The following is a 20,149-nucleotide window of genomic DNA, read 5'->3' on the forward strand; positions in this document are numbered from 1 at the left end:
GATTAAGTGCTAAGCACCGGGCAAGTGTGCTACACACCTTAAAGCACTCCAGTGCCTCGAGGACGGTGAGCATTATATAAATGCAATTACAATACAAAGGTGTTTACCTGAAGTACAGCCTTACTTTTTTTATTTTTTTTAGTCCTCATTTCACCATAAGCGTCTGCAATTTTCACAATGAAGACCCCCTTCCAACCTGGGCGCCCTGGGTCCATGTGCTTGCATTCGCTTTAGGTCAACCAGGCCAGCTTCTTTTGTGCGAGGCTTGGTGTAGTCATTGGACCATTGAGGGCTTAGACCAGCCTCATTTCCGTACCCCAAGAAATTAGTGGGGACCAGATATTTTCCCCACCTTGGTCCAATCTCGCCATACCGAATGCTATGCCCAGCCAGTTCTCATAATGCAGAGGTCTAGGGTCTTTCCACAACCTACAGATATCCCTACGGGCTATTAAGATCAGGCAAATAAATAAACCTGTTGATTTAATATGGAGTCTGCTTGTAAGATTGTTATCAAGACCGAATATAACTAGGGCAAGGTTAAGATTCAGCTTAAATTTGAAAATTCCCTCCAATGCATTCTCCACATTCTGCCAAAAAACTCTTAGGTGAACGCAATCAAAAAACATATCTAAGTCATCTGCCTCCTCCAAACCGCACCTTGGAAACTTAGGAGATGAATTTGGAGCAAACTTTGCTAATTTTTTGGGCGTGTAGTATAAACTATTGATAATGTAAAAGTGACTCTTTTTTAAAGAAGCTGGTTTAACAAACTTGTATAGGTTTAGGAGAGACGGAAAATAAAGCTTAACGGATAAATATTCCAGGACTGATGAATTCCACACTGAATGGGGAGGAGGGAGCTCTGCAACCTCCGCATCAAGCAGACTCCTGTACCATAGCCCAACCTCCTTCTTTCTAGGGTTTACATTTTGGAGTATATGTTCAACCTCCCAGTTTCCACCAATATGGGCTTTCTCAGCTGAATACCAGGAGCGTATTTCAAGTATTTGAAGCAAGAAAAAGAGTCACCTATTTTAGCCCTTAACACTCCCCAAGGATGGACACCATCTGAAGATATTAAATCAGACCAGACCAAAATTCCCACCCTCTTAATAGAGAAGGCTAGGTTATCTTTTAGGAAAGCGGGGCGACCCGGGGAGTCCTAAATTGGGGCAAAGTCGGAATAGTATCTTATTCCCCATATTGCTTTAACATTATGCCATACGTTAAGTGCAGATCCTATTACTTTTAAACGGACCTTCTTGAAAAACCTGGGGTCTCCAAGTTTATACAGGAATCCAGTGCTATCTCCCTCAAAATTGGCCATGGCACTCAGGATCTTCCCCTAGTTGGTTTTAGCTGTACTAGATAGTAAACAACAGATATTTTTAAACTGGAAGGCAAGGGAGTACAAAAACACATCTGGAAGGGCAAGACCACCCTTTAGTAGCCTCCGTTTTAACTTCTTCCAGAACAACATGGAATTGTTATTGGTCCAGATGAATCTCCCTATTTTGCTTTGGATTTTACCCAGCAGTTTGCCGGGGAAGCCTAGGGGGATAGCACCAAACAAGTACATCAACTTAGGTAGGATAACCATTTTAACCAGGTTTAACCTACCGTAAATAGTGAGGGGAAGATTCTGCCATCTCAGGAAAAGGTGGTCAATTTCCTTGGACACTTTCTTCAAGTTAATCACGGGGATATGCGCTAGGTCTTGTACTATGGTGATCCCCAGATACATAAACTCCTCACAGCATCTCCCGGCCCAGCCTTCAACGCCCCACCATATTACCTCAGTCTTAGAGGGATTAACTGAGTATCCAGAGTACAGACCAAACTCATTCAGGGTATTTTCTACCCTGAGAGGCCCCTCTGCTGGATTATTAGTATAAACCAGCAGGTCATCTGCATGTAGGGCCAGCTTACAGTTGTAATCAGAGACCGGAAAAGGGGTGATTTGTACATCGAGTCTCAGTGCTTGAGCAAGGGTTTCGATATGGATGTTAAACAGCAGGGGTGAAATAGGACACCCCTGTCATGTTCCCCTTTGTATACTGAAGCTCGGTGTCAATAAGCCATTAAGGAGGATAACAGCAGAAGCCCCCTCATAGCACCTAATAAGGGTACCTATAAAAGATGGACCAAATCCCATTGCTTTTAGGGTCTCCCAGAGGAACGCCCAGTTGACATTGTCGAACGCCTTGGCGGCGTCGTAGGCGGCCATCGCCAAGGGTTCTGACCGTGCCACTGCCAGATTTATACAGCCAATTAGTTGCAAGGTTTGCTCTTGAATATATCTTCCCGGCATGAAGCCCTTTTGATCTACATTAATCAACTGGGGGGCAACCCTGACCAACCTCCCTGCCAAAATGCTAGTAAAGATCTTTTTAATCTGCATTTAGCAGGGAGATTGGTTTATACGAGTCGCCTTTGAGCGGCTCCTTCCCGGGCTTCAGAATTAGCACTATTATCGCTTCCTTCCATGACGCCATAGATATAATTAAACAGCTCACAAAGTCCAGGCACTATCACATCCTCCAGGGTCTTATACACTTCACCCGGAGAGCGTCCGTCCCTGCAGCTTTATTATTCTTGATCCTTTTTATATTACTCTTAATTTCTTCTTCTGAAACGGGGCCTTCTAAATATGTCCCAACTCTCTCTTGTCAACATAGATAGAGCTTTACTTTTTAACCAATCTTGGATTAAATTGGTGGTAGGTACTGTCTCTCCTTTGTAGAGCCTTGAAAATAAAGACAGAAGGCACCTCTGCATATCCTCCTGATCGCATGAGGTCGCACCAGTCACATCTACAATCAACTTATTGATGTTATTCTTCACTCTATCAGCTTTAACCTTCCATGCCAAAATGGCTCCTGCCTTTTCCCCATATTCATAATTTTCCATTTATGGGCCACCCATTGGGCTCTAATTTTTTGATCTAATTTACCTCTATACTCCAAACGTAGGCTCTCCAAGTCCCTAAGGACTTGTAGCAGGTCATCGGGTGGACAGCTCAACCTGACTTTTTCTAGCCTTGATATCTCCTTCTCCACCTTTTGAAATTCTAACACCTCTTCCCTATTTTTGTAACATATCCAGCTATGTAGCACGCCGCGAATATGGGCCTTGAATGCATCCCAAATATATTCCAGAGATGTTGACCCTATATTTTCGGTAAAATACTCTACAGTTGATGTTTTAATGACACTAATTAGCTCCTGGTTTGATAACATGGCCCTTTTTAATGTTCACCTAAGTGGGGGGGTTTAGGTTTGCCACTTAAATATAGGAAGGTTATTGGGGCGTGATCAGATAAAATACATGGAAGGATGGAAATATCCACTAGATTCTCCAAACCCCACCTGTCAGTAAGAATGTAATCTATTCTCGAGTAGCGGCCATGCTTTTTACTAAAAAAGTAAAACCTGGTTCCCCATCCCTCTTAGACCTCCAAACATCTACCAACTCGAGCTCATGCATCATATTAATCATTGCCTGACATGTGCGATGTGCGACCACATGTCGGCTATGATTTGACCTGTCTTTAGTGGGGTTGAGAAGAACATTGAAGTCGCCCCCAATTATTATCAGGACAGTAACTTCTACGAGTTTGGCCTGTACTTTAAGAAGGCAAGCAGGGTTGTCTATATTGGGACCGTAGTAAGATACAATGGCAAGTTCGATCCCCCCCAATACCCACCTGTACCAGATGGAGCCACCTAGGCCAGATCTAATCAAGACCGCAACCCCTTTATTATGTATTGTCTGCTCGGAGCAACCGAAATATTCAATCCATCTATATTTACCAAAAACAGCTCTACACTCCAGATGACTAAGGAGAGTCTCTTGTAGAAGATAGACCTGAGCTGAGGATTGTTTGAACTTTATTTTTGTGGACGTCATTTTTTATCAGATTCTCCTCCCTTCCTCCACCCTCACCTTGGCCAGGCATACTAAAAACAGATTACTCTTCAAAGCAAAATGGAAAACGAGGACATTTTTTGTATTTTCTCCCACTGCAGCCCCACCCGTGCTCCCCCTCTCCCCTCCCCGCCCGCCCTCCCCCCGTGGCCCTATCCATCCCCTGCACCCTTGGGGAACCCTCCCTTTTCCTCTGGGCATGTGCCCTTGGACAGAACCCCCCTCGATGTGTGGCAATGAGAAAATAATTCCACAATTAATCCTGGTAGACTGACCTTACCCAGCGATAACAGATTATCACTATTCTGTTTCCTCTATTCACTCCCCCTGCTGTTTTAGTTTTATCATTTATGTTTAAATTCATTTTGAATGTCGTACATGCCTTTAATGATTACGCCTTACTGACACTTCCACTTCCACCCCCGCCTCCCTTTCTGATCTTGTCTATTAAAGAGTCATTTTGCTCAAGGGGGAACATGGCTGCCGGAAGCTAATGGCTGTTAAGGAGCTCCCGAGATGTGTGGCGTCCAGGATGTCTGACCCTCTGTAACAGCGGCTGCCGGCTTCCGCTTTCTCTTCTGCTGCATGTAATGTCGGAATAGCAGTTTTGAGCCTTTCCCTCCTTCATTCTTCACCACCCGCCCAGTATCCTGATCTCTACGGATCTCCATAGACTGGTCAAATAAGCCATTGAGGTGGTGTGCGGATGGTGCGAGACGCATGGGGCGGAGCGTTCTCGGAGTCTCCGTGTAGCTTCAGCACGGCTCGAGAGTGGAGACGGCGGGCTTATTGTTTGCAGCTCCGGCTGTCTTCGCTATCTTCGCTCGCGGTGCTGGCTTTCCTGTTGGCTTTCCTCCCTCTCCATTTCCAACGCGCTGAGGAGAGGGACATGCCAGTACCTGGATCACCGAGTAAAGCGGTAGGATCTCGGCTGGAGAGCGTGGGGAGTGCCTGCTTCCAAGGCACTGTTGCCAGGGCCCGAGGCGAGGGGTGGGGACTTCCTGCACAGATCGGGTTGGGCTTGGGAGCTGTTTGGTCTCCCCTATCGCTGGGGGTTTGCAAAGAGGATACTGTGCCTCGTACAGCCAAGTCTGCTGTATATCAAACACTGCACCGTATGGAGAAGCGTGTGGGTAGCTACCCTGATAGTTGTTTGTGTTGTGTTAAAGCAACATCTTCCCACGAGCCCGCAGTCTGTTGGTATACTCTGTGCAATAGGCCCCCCAGCAGCCTCTCAGTTGTCTCTAGATTAAAAGTTGCTTCACCCCCGATAGTAGAAGTAAAGGCTACCACAAGACAGGTGAAAGGCACCTGTATAACAGAAGGAACACCTCTAGGCAAGGGAAGAGGCCGGAAAAAAACTAGGGGCGGGGGGGGGCTTCAACCAAATTAAAAATCATGCCATCGCTGAATCCCTTTTATAAGGTTATTTCTACTAATACTGTGGTGTGTGGGCAGGATAAAGTTATAAAAGATAAGGTTACAAATATGGCTACTATCTCTGCTACTACCTCTGCTGATCTTGCTGCCCTAACCACCTCCACCACCACTTTAGCTGGTCTTATGATTAGTGAGAAGAGCCCCCAGCCCCCTTCTAGCACCCCTGCTGTAATAGCGGAGGGCTTAGCCCTGCAAGACCATCCGGTAATGATACATCCGTCAGTGGAACTATCAAACAGCTTCTCAGCACTGGGGACTCAGAGCCTTAACCAGGGAAACATCCTTAGCATAATATCAGAGAAGGATATGGGTCTCAATCGGGGCAGCAATTGTCAGGAAATCTTGAGTCTCCTCAGCATCCCTCCCTGCCACCCCTGCCACTTTCCCTGCCTGTATCTGGGTCACCTGGGACATTGGCTGACATTCTGTTGAGTTTGAGATAAGACATCAGTAGGAGGTTCACAACCTCGGAGGCCAACCAGGCGGCTATATAGGCTTCCTCTGATCTGTTAGCACAGAAGGTAGAGGAGGTCGCACAGAGAACGGACGCTCTTGAGGCTGAGATTCCTAAAATTAAGGAAGCTCTGTGTACGTCTTCTGCCTCAATGAACAAGTTGGTTCAGCAAATCAGGACCTGAAAGACGTCATCGAGCACCTGGAAAATCATTCCAGGAAAAACAACTTGAAAATCTTAAATGTCCCGGAAGATCTGGAAGGGAATGCTATCAAGAACTTTGTCGCTTCTCTCCTAAAGGCAACCATCCTGAAAGACTCTGCAGATGCTCGTTTGGACCTGATCACCGATATCCAAAGGGTACATCGCGACTCATTCAGGAGAATCCCAGGAAAAGAGAGTCCTAGAAAAATTTTGGTGAACTTCCTTACGTATACCATCAAGGAGAGAATATTATCTCTAGCCCTGAGAGCTGGCCATCTTAAGTGCAGTAAGTTCTCTACTTCGTTCTCCTTCTCTATTCGTTCGGATGTCTCTCATATCACTGCTACAAACCAAGTGGGAACTGAGCAAAAGTATGCCAATCTTGAATACATTAGGAGCTAAGACCCAACTTAGATTCCCTGCATCCATGCGGACCATGAAGCACAGCCTTACTTACCACAAAGACATAAAACAGTACCAGGGAAAAATGTTTTGTGTTCCGACCATTAGTGTTTTGCATATCATTGCCACCATTTTCAAGACAGGCTATCAGTTCTTTAAAGGGTGATAGAATCAACAGAAAATTCCAGGGCAACAGGGAAAGAACAATGTGCAACCTTGTTCTCAAGAGAAAAGATAATTGGAGATGTCTTCAACACTTATCAGGGTCTCCCAAAAAACATAATAACTTAGTGACATCAGCTTTCCTAACATTAGCCTATTTGAAAGAAGTCTCAAAGCCATTCTTAATCACCAATTAACTATCTTGTGACTTAACAGCAGTACATTAATGTGTTGGGGTGCTATTCTATGGGCTTGTACTTCTTTGTCAATCATTCTAACATTCTCTCCAGTGTTTCAATTTAATAGCTTCTTCTTTGGAAATTCGAACACAATCCTCTCCAGGTAATGATGATAAATTGAAAAGCTTCCAATTGTAGCAGATACGTATATTAAGTAAATGAATTTGGAATGTTTTACCTACATTCAAGGGAGTGCTTAGGGATAGTCTTGTGTGTTACCAGCTGGGCTAATAGGTTCATTAGCAATCAGTAATTACCAGCGAAGAGGGATTGGTACTGCTTTAGTAAGTCTAATCCAAAAATATTTTTGCTGAATGTTTAGTCAAATGTTATTGCTGAAGTCCATACCAAGAGGATTATCACCCAAAGCGTGTGATGCCATTGAGCCAATGTTATGATAATCTTCTCCCATCCAAATTTTATCAGAAATGATCTAGTAACGAATCAGCAGTCCATCATCCTTAAGCTAGGGCATTTGAGCAAACACCTCTTTGGTGCAGATTTATCTGAGGGTTGTGTAACACAGCGAAGTAGCCAAAGTTAGAATATTGTGTTGTGCAATTGGAAAAACCAGCGGAAAGCAATATTACCTCCTTGTAAGTCTTCCTCACCACTAGTTACGTAGTGAGCTTTAGCTCCACACCAGAACCCTCCAAAGCCAATTAGCATCCCATGCCTCCCATCCCTCCTCAACATGGCTGACCACCGTCACCCTTGACGCAGTATAAGGGGAGGGTCGCTCCACCCCACTTCCTGTTTTTGTGGTTCTGTGCTGCAGTCTCTTCAAGAGATAATTTCAGGTAAGAGGGGGCAAGCTCCTGCCTGGCGAGCCCCATGGCCCTGGGGAGGAGGCCCTGCGTCAGCAGGCTCATTTACTGGGTTCCCCCACACCTCATGGCAAGCCACTGGCATGCCCTACGCTAGAGGGCTCTGGTGGCATTGGGCTCTGCTGTACTATTTCATCCCTGCACTAGCGGGTCGGACAGTAGGGGGATCTGTTGTTTTTCATCAGCAAGCACTAGCGGGCTCTGGCGATATGGGGCTCGGCTGTGTTATGTTTTGCAGCCCTAAACTGGCGGGCTCACCTCTGCTTGTGTCTCTGCTCTAGTAGAAGTTGCGAGCAGGTGGCAGTGTTGTGGACTGGCATGCATGTTCCTGGTCTGTTTGTTTCCGCATTTTTGCCTACGAGCCGGCTCTCTGATGGTATGTAGGGCGTGAGAAGCTCTCCTACATGCCCTACATTCTGATGCTGCGGTAGGGTGACCGGAGGTTCTTTACAACCTACGGTCTTCCTGCCTCCAGGGGGCTGCCCCACATGGCCAGCTTCCTGGTTGGTTTAGGGTTGCCTGGCAACGTGTTCTGGCAACTGTTATGTGGTCTGTATTAGTTTTTTATGACATCCTACATGGCATTTACAGGCCTTTCAGGAGAGCCCTCTTACATGCTGCTTGAGTAGTGCCTGGGTAAACACTCTCCTCTGCTGTTTTTCTTGGTATTTGTTGACCTCACCATGGATCCTGGAGAAGATCTTATGATGGAGGTTGAGCCCAGCTCTCTGCCAACGGCTGATTCCCTGTCAATTCAGGCTATCCAATGTATGATTCAGGCTGCTGTGGCTGAGGCCTTCAATGAGCACAATGGCCCTTCTTGAGGGTGAGGAGGATGATCTCAGGAGAAGATATGTGCTGGGCCAAGAAATAAAGGAGGTCCTACCGCACATAAAGGACAACATGGCTTTTTCTGTACCTCCAGTAGAGGAGCAGGCGGAGGCCTTCTTTATGTAGTACCAGAAACGGGAGCCCGTGTCCTTACCCTTACATCTTTCAGTTAAGAGGGTGATAGACAATGAATGGCAGGATGTGGAAAAGCAGGTTTTCACACGCTACCTCTCCAAGTGCTACGACATTCAAGATTTCGCTAAAGATTTTCCATCTTCCGTAATGGTTGGATCCCGGCTGGCAGGACTGGCCTATCAGGGGTCCATTATTTCGGAGGATGACTCTCCCTCGGAGCCTGCTGATAAGATACGAGGCAGCAGTTAAGTGTTCCTATGCGCCAGCCAACTACTCCATTTGGGCTTCCGCCTATTTATCTTATACTGCCCAGTCTCTTTTGAAGACTTTCATCTCTGGCCAACCTGTTGGAGCAGGGGGCTGACATCCTGCCTACACTAACTGTCATGGAGCAACAGACGAGACTGTTATCAGATATCTCCTTCGATACCTTGGGGGCCGTTGCTGCAGCATGAGGAGCAGTTATCCAGGCTCGATGTCAGGTGTGGCTGCATCATTGGAAGGCGGAAGCTGCCCAGAAGGGCTTGCATATTTAGATCCCTTTTTCAGAGACCAAATTGTTTGGTTCCTCCCTGGAGGACATGGTGAAAAAGTCTACTGAGGACAGGAAGCTGTTGACACCTGTTTGTCCTTCTCTTGGCTGATTCTTGGGTCCCAAGAGGGCTTTTACTCCTGGGGGGCATGCCCTTTCAAGGACGGGTTCGCGGCAGGCCAGCCTGCTGAGGCAGCAGCACCGGTCTTAGTAGGCTCATTAAACACATGCGTCCAAATCCTGACTATCCTCAGGTTTGGGCTGTCAGGGCTCAGGTAGGGGGACGTCTGTTGATTTTCATCAAGACCTGCATCAGTGGGCTCTGCGTATTGTGTGAGAATGCTACACAATTTTTTTGACTCCCTCCCTCCGGGTGCTTTCATTCACAAACCCCTGCCTTCAGCCATGCCAAAAAGAGAGACACTGTTGGCAGGCATTCAGGATCTTCTCGAGAAGGGGCCCATTCATCCAATCCCGGCTTGTCAGAAGGGTCTTGGAGTTTACTCCATCGTGTTTCTGGTGAGAAGGATTGTGGAGACTTCCAGCCAGTGTGGATTTAAAGAGGGGGAATTCCTTTATCCCGATGCTACATTTAAAATGCACTCTTTGCAGGAAATTGTTCCATTACTGGTTCAGAGGGAAGTGGTGGCTTCCTTGGATGCTTAGCTCCATGTGCCTATCCACCCCTCATCTCAGTGATATCTTCAGTTTTGTGTGGGGGCAAGCACTTTCAATTCCAGGTACTCCCCTTTGGTTTGTCTTCTGCCCCAAATTTCTTCACGAAGGTGTTGGCCCCTTGGTTGGGATCCTCCACAAAGAAGGGATTTGGGTATTCCTGTACCTTGATGGCTGGCTGATCCCTGCCTCTTCTTTCTCTGAGGGGACTCTTCAAGTCCAGAGGGTCTACGAGGTCCTGAACCATCATGGGTTCCTGATCAACAACAAGAAGTCCTGTCTGGATCCTGCCCAGGACTTGGTGTTCATCCGGGGTCACCTGGACATGGTCAAGGAGATGGTGTTCTTACCTGTAGAGCAGAGGGCAACCTTGAGGGTGAACCTGGATTGTCTCCTGGCCTAAGATTGTTTCCCTGGTCATCAGTGGTTGAGAGTGCAGGGGTTGATGTCTGTGACTATCAATGTTCTTCCCTGGGCTCGTCTTCATCTGTACCTATTGCTGAACCATCTCTTGTTCCAGTGGACTCCTTGTCCACATTATGATCTGCCAGTGGTAGTGTCTAATCAGAATCGGTCCGATCTGGGCTGGTGGTTGGTGAAGTCCATCTCCCCAAGGATCTTCCTTTTCTGTTGTCCCCTTCCCGGGTGGTTACGACCGATTCCAGTCTGAGGAGCTGGGAGCGACATTGGATTCCTGGTCTGTGCAGGGTCGGTAGGATCTCCTGCAGGAGTTTGCCCCAGGCCTTCAGGGTCATCATATTCTAGTCTGGAAGGACAATCAGGTGGTGATGGGCTACCTCAATCTCCAGTGGGGTTGCAAAGTTACTCCCTTTGGTTCCTTGCACAGGTTATTCTGTCCTGGGCAAAAGTGATGGTGTTGTCACTAAGGGTGGTTTATCTCCTGTGAAAGGAGAACTGTGTGGTGGATAACCTGAGCACGGTCTTTCTTCCCATGACTTCCACCACCCTGATGGTGGCAGTGTTCCATCTGTTGCAGGAATGGTTTGGGTGCGTGACGTGGATCAGTTCTAGACTGGTTCAAAGCTCACCTGCTTTGCTTTGCACATACCTCCTGTGCAGGGTTGTGTGGCCGCTCAATGCAATGTTGTTCAGGTGGGCAGGCTCCCTGCTTTAGGCTTTCCTCCAATACCTTTGATTGCATGAGTTCTGTGCAGAATTTACCAGGACAGAGCATTTGTTCTTTTGGTGGCACCCGGCTGTGTTCACCGCCCTTGGGTTCATCTGCTTAGGGAAATGGCTGTTCAGGAGTGCTGGGTGATCCCAGATATTCTGTACCCATTGTGGGGCCTTCTGCTTCCAGTGAGGGTTCTGCATCAGCTTCATCTTCAGGCCTGACTCTTGAAAGGCTGAACATGTAGTGTCTGGGTTGCTCCCTGGGGGTGTTGGAAGTGTTTTAGGGCCACTATTTTATTTTATTCTCGCCATTGTTTTTTTTTGTTGATAGTGTGTTTCTAAGGGGAGTAGACTCTGTTTCTGTGGATTGGATGAAGGTGCTAGATTTCCTTTCTGATAGTTTTGCCTTAGGTCGGGCCCCTTCTACTCTTTGGGCTCCGTGGGCGGCCTTGCGGGCGTTCCGCAGTCCTCTATTGGATGGTTTGGATCCTTTGGAGTCAGGTTGCTTCGAAGTTGTGTCCTGCAAAGTCCTGGGACAATTTACCTTGTGTCATCCTGGGACCTTCTATTGGTGTTGCAGGCTCTTCAGGAGGATCTGTTTGAGCCCCTGGGGTCCATTGACATCAGGTTCCTCATCATGAATATGGTATTTTTGGTGGCCATCGTCCCTACTGGTCGGATTGAAAAGCTGGGGTCCTTTCCGTGCTATCCTCCATTCTTGCGGGTCCTGCAGGACCGTATTGTGTTGCATCCGGATCCTACAATCCTGTCCAAGTTCCCCTCAGTTATGAACCATTCCTGAGAGGTTGTGTTGCCTACTTTCCCTCCGGTTGTTAGGTCTGAGGTGGATTCTACTCTCTCGCTGTTGGATGTCCGACGGGCGGTGTTGATGAATTAGGAACGGACTATGTCTTTTTGCTGCTGTGACAACTTGCTTGTCACTTTTGGTCCCGTCTGGTTTGGTCATAAACCTTCTATCTCGACCCTGAGTAAGTGGATTAAGCAGACTATCTTGCTGGCCTATGGTGTATAGGGTTCTGAGGTGTCTTCCTGTGTGCATGGTCAGTCTACCAGGGATATGTCTGTCTCCTGAGCCTCATTCAAGAGGGTCTCTACTGAGGATATCTGTAGGGCTGTTACCTGGTCCTCCCGCATATGTTTATGGATCACTACCAGATGGTGTTGGATGGTTGTGTTGCAGGGGGCTTTGCTCAGGTGGTTCTCAGGGCTGGTTCTTCCGGCTCTTGTTGATCATGCCTTTTGTGCTTTAATTAATTTTTTGTGGTTTTGTAATGCGCTAGATTCGACTCCCGAAGGAGTATCTCTGTGCAGTAGACCGTCCTGGCTTTCCCTGTGAGATGGTCCCTACTGGGTATCTCCAAGGTGAAACCAGGCATCCCCGGCGTATGTGGGGGGCCGTTGTGGAGATGAGGCAAGCTAATGCCCAGAGTTGCCGAGTGTGATCCCTGGTTAGAGTAGGCACCAAGATGAGAATTATCGAGTCCGCTGACCCTGGTCCACGACCCTGCCGCGTAGGGAATTGAACCCTGGTCCCGGGCCGTCCTCTGCTCTCGGGTCTGCCGCCTATAACCAGTGAGCAACACCACTCCAGCTTCTTCTTAACTTTTGGCCAACTGTTTTATTTTTGGGATTAAACCTCCTATTTTGCATTATCCCATTGTCTGTTGATTCCTCTGCAATGCCATTAAGCTGCTGCACCTGGGTATAAGCTCACTACGTAACTCTGGTGGCAATGAAGACTTTTGAGGAGGTAAAGCCCTGGTTACTTTCCGGTAATCTTCAATACTCTGAGTATTGTCTTCCTCATCACATGAGTTTCCATCCCTCCCTCCCTGTTTGGCTATCGGCTTCATGTGGTTTTTGGGGGTTGGTAGTTCTACAGTGGGGTGGGTTGACCCTCCCTTATACTGGGTCAAGGGTGATGGTGGTCAGCCATGTTGAGGAGGGATGGGAGGCATGGGATGCTAATTTCCTTTGGATGGTTCTGGTATGGAGCTAAAGCTCACTATGTAAGTCATGTGGCGAGGAATACAATACTCGGAGTAATGAAGATTACCGGTAAGTAACCGGGGCAACTTAAAGATTGCACTAATGTCCAAACAGGCTGCCTAGCACCAAGCTCATGCCTGTGCACAGGGGGTCGTCAACTCCTCGCTTTTGCAGTTACAGCGGGGGTGGGGATTTTGATGGATCTCTTCTTTCTGCAACTTGGCAGACAACTTCTCATGATTAATGCAAGAAGGTGGGAAGCTGAGTGAATGAAAGGATGGATGGTGAATGAGTGAAAGGCTAGTTGCACAGAGGGACGAGTAAGAATGAGTGAATGAGTGAAAGGGAAGATGGTTGGATGGATAGATGAAAGGGTGGACAGATGGATGAGTAAAAGAGAAAATGGATGGATGAATGTGCGAGTAAAATGATGGATGAGCGAGTGAAACGGTGGGTGGAAAGATTCATGGACGAATGAGTGAAAGATTGGATATAAGGATGGATGACTGAAAAAGAGGATGAATGGATGGATGAGAGAAAGGCTGGAGGGATGGATGAGTGAAAAGGATAATGGATTGATGGATGAATGGATGGATGGTTGAAGGGTGGATAGATGAGTGAAAGGATGAATGGCTGCGTGAAAGGGCAGCTAGATGAGTGAAAGGGAGTATGGATGGAAGTATGGAGTGAAAGGATGGATGGATGAGTGGAAGGATGGTTTGAAGGGAGGGTGGATGAGTGAAAGGATGGATGGCAGAGCAAAAGGGTGGATGGATTAGTGAAAGCGAGGATGGAATTTTAAATTTATTTAGAGAGTTTTATATAGCACTGGTAGGACCCATGGGTATTAGAGCAATTTACAACATTTACACAGGAAACAAAAAAAACAGACAGACAGCCATAAGTGAGGGTGAATACCAGAGGCGAGAGTTAATGGATTTTAGGCTTTTAAAAAGTGCTATGATTTACTGTCCAGAGGGTAAAAGTGCAGAGCAAGGAGGAGATCCTTTACTTTTCTCTTAAACGTCATGAAGGAGAGGTTGGTTCTGAGATCTACTGGTAGGGCGTTGCAGATTTTGGGGGCGTTGCCCGAGGAGCAAGCCAGGGATTTTACTTTATGTTTCTTCTGGGTTATGAGAAGTAGGTTGTTATTGTTTCTCAGGTTACTCATGCCTGGCCTGCCTTGGTGAGTTTGGCGGCCAGGTATGTTGGTTTAACAGTGTGAAGAACTTTGTGGGTGAGACATGCAGTTTTGAAGTGGCAGCGGTCTTCAATTGGGAGCCACTTAAGATCTTTCAGGGAGGGGGAGATGTGATTGTGCCTTTTGGCTCTGGTGACCATCCTTGCTGCTGTAGTTAAGTTGTTCTCAGGGGGACTAAGTGGGATTTTGGTGTGCCTGTGGGGGTGGTGTTCCTGTAGTTTAGTCTGGACAGAACGAAGGCTTGTGTTGCAGTTTTGAGATCATTTGGAGGGAGGAAGAGCTTGATTTTGTAAAGTAATTTTAATTTGTAGAAGTTACTCCTTGCAGTAGTCTTTATGTGTGAGCTCATGTTCCGGTTTGGGACCAGTATGATTCCCAGGGATTTGGCAGAACCAGCCAGGGATAGATTGCATTTAGAGAGTTGATAAGCATTATCCACTCTTGGACCTGGGGGGTGTGTCCATCATTTGAGAGAAGAATTTCCATCTTTTCGTGGTTGAGTTTTGAGTGGTTGAGTGTTAGCCAGTTTTGGCTTTTTATTAGAGTATCAAGGAAGGGGATATTTGCTTGCTTAATTATGGTAGTGAGGGGCTCCATGTAGATATAAAAGAGAGTAGGTGACAAGACTAGTGGATGGGTGTAAGGAGTGAAAGAATGGATGGATGAGCAAAAGTGTTGATAGATGACTTATAAGATGGATGGATAGATACGTGAAAGGATGGAAGACTGAGTGAAAAGATTGACATGTTTGCTGGATAGGTTTGAATATAGATGGATGGACAGATAGACAAAATGCTAGCAGAGAATGAAAGACTGAATGGATGACAGAATGTTAAGATGAAATGGTGATTATCAGTGGGTGGATGGAAGAATAAAAAGATGAATGGATAGATACTTGGATGGAAGATACAAGCAAGCTCTTCTGAGGAGGGCTGCAATGATTACTTCCTTGAGGGCATAAGAGCTTTGGTTCAAAGTGGGGGTATTTAAATGTTCTGGCTACTCTCTTGCCCTCACATCATAGTACAAAGGAGTGTGCTTGATTTTATATTGGAAATGTTTTGTGCTGGAGAGCAACAATTCAACACTTTGCCAGTTCGCACCAGTTTTGGTGACTTTGTACGGGTGAAAAGTATTGATAAATTGCCCTTCTGTGTGACTTCATTTTGTTCTTAAAGGGCCCTTCCTTTTGCCCTTCTATTTCATTCTCTTGAAAGTTTGTACACATATATAGAGATTCATCAGGTGAAGCATGCCCTGAGACCAAAACAACAGGAATGGCAGCAGGGGTAAACAAACTGATTATTTTTATAGTTGTTTGATGTTAGAACCTGACATCATTAGGGTTGTTCAGTCTTGGGAGTGTGACAGATGGGCTTTGCGTATTCTCTCTAGACAGCAGAAAGGTAGCCTAGGTGTGTCATGATGAGCCATCCTGGGAGATTGGAGGGAGGACTTGGGCACAGCCTCACACTTACACCGGAATAGGCTGTGTCCAGTGAACCTACAAAGGGCGGCATACCCCCCTGTGCTGTGCTGTGTCTGGAGTCAGGGCAGGAAGGGAGGACCTTGGTGCACATCACAGCTTTCATTAAAGTCTCCCCCAACTCAAAGGCACAACTGGGTATAAACACTGTACATCTGACACCATAACTTCAGCACACCTGTGAAGACTCCACCAGAAAGAACTACTGTGATGTTGAAAGGACTGCCACTCTGCTTAACGGCTGCTTTGATGGACTCTTGCCTTGCTAAGCTACCCTGCTGCCTGCTGTCCTCCTGCCTGTGTGAGAAGGACTGGATCTGCATCACTTGAACCCAGAGTGACTCCAAGGGCTTGCTGGTTTGCCTCCTGTTCTGAGTCTCAGGAACATCATAGGCTTCAAATCATCCTGCTACAACACTTGGACTTTCCAGGTGGCAAGTTTTGCCCTGTCAAGTGGCGCCATCCCGGACCGGGGTCCTTGGAAGAGGGTATAAAGTGCTGCTTCAACCACAACCCATGCATCTTCATCAGGACCGGAGCAACTTTGCCTTTGTGTAAGTTGAAACCAGCACATCCTTGTGTGGAACAGACCTGATGCAAAACATTTGGAACCAGCATGTCCCACTCAGAACCAACGCATCACCACAGTTGCTTGGAGAAAACCGACTTCCACTGCATGGCTCAACATGACGCATGGCTTCAGCTGCACTGCACATCTTTGTTGAAGATGACGCATTCCGGATCAAGGTACTTTGGTTTAGCTGGCTCTGTATTCAGCCCGCGCTCCATCGTCGTTGGCCTGAACTTTTTACTTTGCCCAGGTCCAACGCAACCAGATATCCCACTGATTGTAAGCCCTATTTTACCTTTATTCTTTAAAAATTCATATCTCAACTTCTATGTGTTAGATTGCTGTTGTTTTGGTCTTGTTTTATTCATCCAAATATTCTCTCTTGTTCTAACCTGATGTGGAGTCTTTGTGTGGTGTTTCACTGTGTTATTGTATGAAGTGTTGCAAAATACTTTATCTATTGTCTCTTAAGTTAAGCGTGACTGCTCTGCGCCAAGCTACAAGAGGGTGGCCACAGGATAATTTTGGGTGTATTTAGGATTGTGGTTCCTGCATGGACAGAGTGCATACCTCTGCCAACCAGAAACTCAATTTCTGTCATTTTAGAATTGATGCAAAATGACTTGTCAACAAAGAGAGAAGAAACAGATAATACCCCAAGAGATCAGACAAATGGCAGCTGAGATGGGTAAGTGACTGGTGTTTGCCGTCAGGTAGAGTTGAGCAGAATGAGGATGAAAAGTAAAATAGTGGAGAGAATTCAATGTGGCAGCTGCATTATTGAGACTGCAGATGGTTTTTTGAAAGCTGGTGCATACCAATTTGCATAAGGCCCTGAAGTGATTTAATCATTGCTGGTCTGGAGTAGAAGCATCAGCAAAGCATGTCAACAGTTTGCACACATCCCCCACACAACTCCTTTATCAAATAAAGGTGGACAACGCTCAGGGTAGGTACTCAGCTGTCATGGGCACCTGGGAGGGATGTGTCCTTAATGTAGTCTCCGTATATCCCCCCGTGGTTACAGCGACTGACACTACATGATGTAGGGGCTTTACTACTGAATTACCCTTGGGAGTGTTGATACTGGGGGCGACTTTAACTTAACTATGGATGGACCTCGGGACCGTCTCCCACCTCAAGAGCATCGCTGCAAGGCTCTCAGGTCCATGAGTTCGCTGATGCCCTTGGCGTTGTGGACATATGAAGGTGGCTGAACCCATTGCATACACACTACATGTTCCAATCGGGGGCCACAGTAGCCTATAATGAATCGATTACATGTTTACGCATCCACAAGATGTACAGGCTTTCACTAGATCCAGCTGCTCAGCACGCGGGAAATCCGATCATTTGCCTATCCTTTCTACTTTCGGCATAGAACGAGCCAGACGCCATGGAACCCTTACTATACAGCCATGGGCACTAAAGATACCACACATCAAAGAGGTACTACTCAAAGATACCGATTACTAATTTGCAGAAAATTTGGTTTCAGTTGATTCGGCAGGGATTCTATGGGGAGCGTTTGGCGCTGTTATCAAGGGCAGGGCACTGTCGTTAATGGTGGGACATAGGACTGAGCGCACTAAGAGGGCGGTTGAGATGGCAGCAGATATATTGGCCATGGAGGAGGCTGTCGCTCATGCCCCTGATCCTACTACCCAACACAAATTAAAGATTAGAAGACAGGACTCTAGGCAACTTCTTTTGGAAGAAGCCACAGCGCGCTCCCTATCTACCCATCACAGAATCTATCAACAAGGTGAACGCACAGGAAAACTCCTGGCGTGGCTGGAACGCAAGGAGCAAGCCGCGAGATGGGTCCATGCGATAGCTGGCCCTTATGGTGCACTTCTCGCCGACCCTCAGAAAGTTGCCCACACCTTTGCATCTCATTTTGAGGAGGTTTATAGTATATCGGAGACATCTCAGGCCCCGCTGTCGGACGATCTCCTTGCCAATATAAATGTGGTGAGTCTCTCCCCACAAGATAGGGACTCCCTGGAGGTGGACATTACTGAGACGGAGATTCAAAAGGCCGTACAGGACGTCTGCTCTGGCAAAGCGATGGGTCCAAATGGACTCCCTATTGAACTTTTTAAACCCATTCCAGCTAAATTGGCTCCCCACTTGTTGAGTCTGTACATGGAACGTTTTGAGTCGGGACTCCTTCCGGCTGATATCCAAACCGCCTCTATAGCAGTTGCCCATAAACCAAATATACCGGAAGAAGACTGTAAATCATGCCGTCCTATCTCCCTCCTTACCATTGAAGCTAGGATCTTGGCCAAACTACTGGCTAATCGACTCCTTCCTTATATGACCGGACTGGTTCACCCCGACCAGTCTGGATAAATGCCGGGAAGAAACACAGCCCGGAATTTGTGAAGGGTGAACGGGGCCCTTGGTAGACTTGGCACCATCAGGGAAGACGCAATCTTATTATCATTAGATCCACCATGGCATTTGACATCATTGAATGGGAGTTTATCTTTGCTGTGTTGGTTCGCATGGGGTTTGGACCCAAGGTAATACAATGTATTAGGCTACTGTATACACAGCCCACCGCACATGTCACCGTGAACAATCATGGCTCAGCCACTTTTCCCCTCCTACGGGGCATGAAGCAAGGTTGTCTGCTGTCTCCACTCCTCTTTTCCCTGGTACTAGAGCCACTGGCAATTTGGGTTTAGGCGAGATCCAGAAATAAGGGGGCTTAAATGGACAATAGACCATGAGGACCGCATCTCGCTATACGCTGTTGATATTCTTCTGTATTTGGCCTCTCCAGCTCATTCTCTGCAGTAGGTACTCCACATATTTCATATATTTGGTGCACACTGCCAATACAAGATAAATTGGTCCAAACCTCAAATGTATGCATTATGGGGCGACACCCCCATCCAGGCCTCTGGCCATGGATTTCCAGTTGCATCTCAGGGCTTTTGCTACCTGGGTATCTTTGTTACCCCAGATGTTAACCTTTTCTTCGAACAGAACCTGCTGGGGCCTCTTCAACGTCTCAACTCAGAAGCCCTACACTGGTGATCTCTCCCTCTCACTCTTCTTGGGCGTGCAGCACTTTTTGAGAAGCTTGCGCTTCCGTGCTTTCTGTATGCATTACAGAACACTCCCAATCCTATCCCAGTCTCCTATTTCTGCCAAATTGATAGCATTGTGCGGAGACTACTGTGGGAGGAACGTCCGCCACGTATTGCAATGAACAAGCTCACCATGGGATGGTATGACGGGGGCAAAGGGTTACCAGACATACGTCTCTATTTTCAGGCTTCCCAATTGACAGCAATAAATAGATGGGTATTTGGCCCACATGACGACCCCAATTTTCATACTGATCACTGGCTCATGGGTAAGGGCGGCTATAATAGGCCCTGTATACTAATCCCCGTAGCTTCACAGGCCTCACAGCCCGGACGGTTGAGGTTTGGCATAGAGTCACAAAGAAGTTGAGTTGGCATAACCGTTTGACTAAAGCAACTCCACTCTGGGGACCGGCTATATGGGGACTTAGAAAATGCCCCGTGTTTGATAAATGGGACACAAATGGAATATCCCCAGTAGAGGACATGTGGGTGAAAGGGAAGCTAGCCACATTCACGGACCTCCAGACAAAGCACCAATTGACACACATGGAAAACTTCAGTTACCTCCAGATCAGTCACGCCGTTTTGGCTGCCATGCCAAAGGGGATCCCTATCCCTGAGTCTTCCCCCCTAAACTCCTGTTAGACTGGGTAGACGGCCCGACCCGCTCTGTCTCCGTCATTGTAATCAAACTGGCACCTTCAAACACAAACTTTGGGAATGCCCACAAGTTCAGTACTATTGGGAAAAAGTCACACGCCAAATGGAAAGGGCATATGATAAGCCCCTAAAGCCATCTCCCCAACTCT

Source organism: Lissotriton vulgaris, chromosome 3_1 (genome assembly GCF_964263255.1).
Source record: "Lissotriton vulgaris chromosome 3_1, aLisVul1.2, whole genome shotgun sequence".
Taxonomy (NCBI): domain Eukaryota; kingdom Metazoa; phylum Chordata; class Amphibia; order Caudata; family Salamandridae; genus Lissotriton; species Lissotriton vulgaris.